We start from the raw sequence: 5,803 nt of genomic DNA on the forward strand, positions 1-5,803 counted from the left end.
TGTTAAATAAATTTTGTGTGCGTGAAAAAAAATTAGAAGCTTAAAGAGCAATTTCCATTCCAAAATTGTTAAATTAATCAGCGAAAGAGAAACATTAGAGGATTTGGATTTAAGGCAATTGTGTTTTTTTTTTTTTTTTTGTCGTTGTTGTTGTTGCATGTTGCAGATTTTAAATCAAAATGGAACAACTCATATTTCACTAAGTGGTTAACGCATGGTTCAAATGGAAACTGAGAAATGGACCCTTTACAAACCAAGTTTAGTCGTGAGTTAAATAAAATCGAGCATTCACTGTTCCATCCAAAATTCAGTTCCCACTAGGGATTTCTCATTATCTACTTGAATTTGATCGCATGATTTAAGGTGATTTGAATCAAAATATGCAATTAAAATGTGAATCATCCAATTTAGATCGAACGACTTGCAATCCACGGCTGCGGAAAATATATGAATACATTACCGCATGCAATCACGATCCATGTGGCATGATGAAAGATAATGCATGTAGTTTGAACGGTTGGCATATTCTTTTGGGTCACATTGTATATCATGTTACCATATGAAATGTACATGCCCCAAACAACCTAAACAACTTTCGGTGTCTTGGCGTTACTCTTTGGATTCCTATAGTAATAAATCTCAAGGGCCATTGGTGGGGTTTGTTATTTGAAGGGGAAATCATAATGGGTACTCCATGTTGCATTGAAACAGTACAATTAATGGACCCACTATTTTGTGCAGCAAGCAATCGTGCAAGAATCAACTATAGTAGTGTTGCTTTCTTTGTGCTAAATGGTGTCTCACACTTATGGGTAGTGGCAATCAATACTCTTCTCTCCATCACCAATCCCTCAAGAAGATTAGATGGTGATCTGAATTCAATTCACACTTGGGAGCGGCAATCAATACTCTCCTCTCCATCAAGTGGTTAAAGACTAATTGTTAGGTATAGAGTTCAAATTCTGATTAAAATAATACTCCATCCGGTCCTATTTATAAGAAAAAATTGACTTTTTAGATTCATTGTGTAATTAATGTATCTTGTCTAGAATATAGACCAAATGCATAAATTATGCAATGAATCAAAAAAGTCAAATGTTTCTTATAAATAGGATCGGATGGAGTATTTGGTCAGACTTAACTTATCTATCATCTGAACTCCAGATCACCAGGACCTTAAATTGATCTGTTATCTGAACTCCAGATCACCTGGATCTTAAATTTCTCGACAACCACGAGATTTAGACCAAATAAAAAAAATTGTCTTTCTATAACCAAACCAAACAAAAGTGGTCTCAGATAATCAGAATTTGAAGAAAAGAAATTGGTCACAACATTCACTTTGTAGCATAATTTCATGGTCAGGATTCAGGAAACACCAACAGTGAAAAATCATATCGCTGTTACAAAATTGAAACATAATGACCAAAAAAACAATATTTTCCAGCAGTTCTTATCTCTTATAACAATTACCGGAACCATGGAAATTATGTATTAACACACAATAATACATGTTTTTTTTTCATTGCTAATCATGAAGTTCTTATTTATTAGCACATACATGACAATTTTAATTCACAAAAAAGAGGGGACCATATGATCAAAATGTATAAGGAATTTGATTGAAATCATCCATTGTTTCATTTCGACCCAAAAATTGCGAAGAAGAGCCATGACAAAAGATATCATTGAGATCGTTAGAAGTGGAAAACTCAGGAAATGGAGGCAAAGTAACATCAGAATGCAAACTATCAATTACAGAAGGAGTTGTTGTGGTTGTGATTGTAGCAGCTGCAGCAACAGCGCGACAGCGAGCAAGACGTTCCTTAGCAATGGCCAAATCATGTTGAAGTTCCATCATCTTCCTTTGCAACATAGCTATGGAACCAATGCATCCATAAACTGGGTCTTTAAGCCTTGCTTCTGCTTCATAAGCAAGAGAATTCACTGTATCTTCTCTTTGTTTTTCTGGTACTTCAATGAGTATCTTGCTAACATTGCTTGCTCCAAATACTTTGTGAACTTTAGCAAATTTCTTGCACTCGTTAGAATGGAAGTAAGGTGCAAATAAGCAATCTGGTGTGCATCTTCTTTTCAATAATTTGCAAGCTGCACAAGATGAGCTTGAACGTGGCTCATAACCCTTTATGCCTTTCATTTCACTTGTGTGCACTTTTCTAGCTAGATATGATGTTCTATCCTTTGTGCTCATAAATATAGGGCTCTTATGTAGGCATTCTAGATAGCACCTTTTAGTAAACGTTTTCTTTTTCTTTCATAATTCACCAAAAAAAAAAAAAATAGTAATTGAATTGTGATCTAGAAGTCTCATCATTTCCGTTTTTAAAAGTGTAAATAATTATTTTAGAACTAAATTTGTGAGATGTTTTTGTTATAGTTGATGAATGTATCGAAATTATAAGTATGTCTCAAGTGTCTCTTCTGTTAGTATTGTTATTGTTATGAATTAGATGGACTAATAAAAACACGTTTGAAGATTAAACTAACTACCAAAAGACACAATGATCAAACTAACTAATGAAAGATGCATTTATATATATTTTTGTAATACATCACTATTGTGACAACACCTCGTACATTTTAAGATCAAAATGATTGTTTATTTGTTTTTAAAATATTGCACCGATCAAATTACACCTTAACCTTAGTTTTTTTTTTAAAGAACCTTAACCATATGCTTAATGATTAAAGCATCTAGTATTTGTGTCAAATCATATTATAATATTTCATAAAAGTAAAATAAAAATAATATAATTGACTGTTAGTTTATTTTAGAAAATTGGCATTATTATTACATAAAAATTGTATATGAATTAGATCAAAATCTAACCAAGGGCCCATTTGTAAGCAATTACGTGTGGTAGCCTATTATTCAGCTCTTCTAATCTGATCTTCGTGTGAATAACGCAGAGGTAGCAGAAGATATGGGACCTGCATTGGCCAATGCTGTCTTCTAACCCTACTTGCATTCTTTATTTTGCTTTTGCAAAATTTTAATTTTGATTGCAATTTCGGTTTTATATATGGTCTTGATTTTATTTTTTGAAATTACATATATACATGTATCTTTCATTGAAATGGGAGTGTACAGTTAGGTCCAAATAATTGATTCATATGCGTGGGTCGTGCGTGGATAGTTTTCAAGTCGGACATGATAGTTTAAGAATAAAAATGAGATTTTGGTTGGAAAAGTGATAAGGTATAGTCACAACTCACAAGATGTAATTGATGAGATTTTTTTAAAAACAAAAGAGTAATTGATGGAGATATATAATGAGTGATTTAACATGTATAGTCGGTCATCTAAACAATAATTTTAAAATCTGAAAAGTGGTAAATAGTATCAAATTATTTCTATTAATTAGTAATCCTTTATTATAAAAGCTAGAGTTGTTTGGCAATCATGTTTGCCCTAATCCTCTCTACTTTGCCCTTATTCCCTAACTTTTTTCCCTCCTAAACATTATTTATTGCTCGAGTAATCTCAACCGTTCAAGCACTTGATCACATCCATTTATTCAAACTTGAAAAAAGTTCTCTCACTTCGTTAATGCAATTGAATACGTATTAAAGCCTAATCAAGTCAGTCAACAATCACCTACAATAATTGCTAATTCCATTGCCAATCAGAAATAACATAAACATCCCTTAGAAAGTGGCAATTGAAAATGTTTGACGCATGCATTTTTTACACTATACTGTTTCACGCATACACTAATTCCTATCACATTATTCTACTGACATTTCAATGTTTCACGCATGCATCCTTTATTATAAAAGCTAGAGTTGTTTGGCAATCATGTTTGCCCTAATCCTCCCTACTTTGCCCTAATTCCCTAACTTTTTCCCCTCCTAAACATTATTTATTGCTCAAGTAATCTCATTCGTTCAAGCACTTGATCACATCCGTTTATTCAAACTTGAAAAAAGTTCTCTCACTTCGTTAATGCAATTGAATACGTATTAAAGCCTAATCAAGTCGGTCAACAATCCCCTACAATAATTGCTAATTCCATTGCCAATCAGAAATAACATAAACATCCCTTGATAATTGCTAATTCCATTGCTAATCAGAAATAACATAAACATCCCTTAGAAAGTGGCAATTAAAAATGTTTGACGCATGCATTTTTTACACTATACTGTTTCACGCATACACTAATTCCTATCACATTATTCTACTGACATTTCAATGTTTCACGCATGCATTTTTACACTATACTATGCTATCCGATATAGAGTGATAGGAAGATATGTGTTTCAAGGTGAAATTTCCCTCGAACTTTTATTTATTTTTATGCGTTATGCACTAATCACTCTACCAATTACTAACTATTAAAAGCAATTAACTATGTACTTATTACAAAAATTAACATGTATCAAGGTTGGTTCGATTTTGAATAGTAATTATTACGTACTGTTAATGGCAATTAAGAGCAAGGGAATTAACACGTATCAAGGGAATTAACTACGTACTTATTTCAAAAATTAACACGTATCAAGGTTGATTCCATTTTGAATAGCAATTATGACGTAATGTTAATGGCAATTAAGAACGTGGTTAATGGCTTGAAAACGTCGTTAATGACAATTAAAAACTTTTAAGTCGCATATTTTCATATAGGAATTACTTTTAATTGCTTTTATGCATTATGCACTAATCACTCTACCAATTACTACCTATTAAAAGCAATTAACTACGTACTTATTACAAAAATTAACATGTATCAAGGTTGGTTCGATTTTGAATAGTAATTATTACGTACTGTTAATGACAATTAAGAGCAAGGGAATTAACACGTATCAAGGAAATTAACTACGTACTTATTTCAAAAATTAACACGTATCAAGGTTGATTCGATTTTGAATAGCAATTATGACGTAGTGTTAATGGAAATTAAGAACGTGGTTAATGGCTTGAAAACGTCGTTAATGACAATTAAAAACTTTTAAGTCGCATATTTTCATATAGGAATTACTTTTAATTGTTTTTATGCATTATGCACTAATCACTCTACCAATTACTACCTATTAAAAGCAATTATCACGTACTTATTTCAAAAATTAACACGTATCAAGGTTGATTCGATTTTGAATAGTAATTATGACGTAGTGTTAATGGCAATTAAGAACGTGGTTAATGGCTTCAAAACGTCGTTAATGGCAATTAAAGACTTTTGATTAGTAATTATTGCCAATGTAAGACTATGATCATTCACATTTGAAACTAACGAAGAGAATTGCCAATTACCTATTTAAATACCAATTAGTTGTGCTAATACATCCATTCTCGACTTTAAGCAAATTTAAGCAAATATCACTCTTTCTTGCACTTGCTAATATGGCAAACATTTTCACCCCCATTGCAGCTGTGACAGGTGGAAGGAAGGATTTGAAGTTGATTGTCCGTGTGGCACATATATGGCTGATCTATGATAAGGAAAATCCAGACGATATTATCTTCATGAACATGATATTGGTTGATGAGAAGGTATATTATATAAATCGATTGTATAAATAAATGATCCTTTTTTCAAGTTGCCACTATGATAACATATATTATTGTTTATATTTGATGACATGTTATTTTTTGTTTAGCGAGGACGGATCCATGCCACTGTTCGTAAGTTCCTGGTGCCAACGATTCAAGGAATGGTTGAAGAAGGAGGAACATATAAGCTAGAGAATGTCATGATAGGATTTAATGAGGGGAAATTATAAACTCTTGCCACACAAGCACAAACTTAATATGGAATTGGTCTAAGGCTTGGATCAAGTTTCA

General features: G+C 32.3%; 1 pseudogene across 1 annotated transcript; it reads right to left on the reverse strand.

Annotated features, from left to right (window-relative positions):
- Positions 1-1,324: 1,324 nt before the first annotated feature.
- On the reverse strand, positions 1,325-2,228 carry LOC146939955 (LOB domain-containing protein 21 pseudogene; annotated as a pseudogene). The gene has a single exon (XR_015031840.1). The product of XR_015031840.1 is annotated as an LOB domain-containing protein 21 pseudogene (transcript).
- Positions 2,229-5,803: the final 3,575 nt, after the last annotated feature.

This window comes from Medicago sativa, chromosome 3 (assembly GCF_051527215.1).
Source record: "Medicago sativa cultivar Bolivia chromosome 3, Bolivia_mono, whole genome shotgun sequence".
NCBI lineage: Eukaryota > Viridiplantae > Streptophyta > Magnoliopsida > Fabales > Fabaceae > Medicago > Medicago sativa.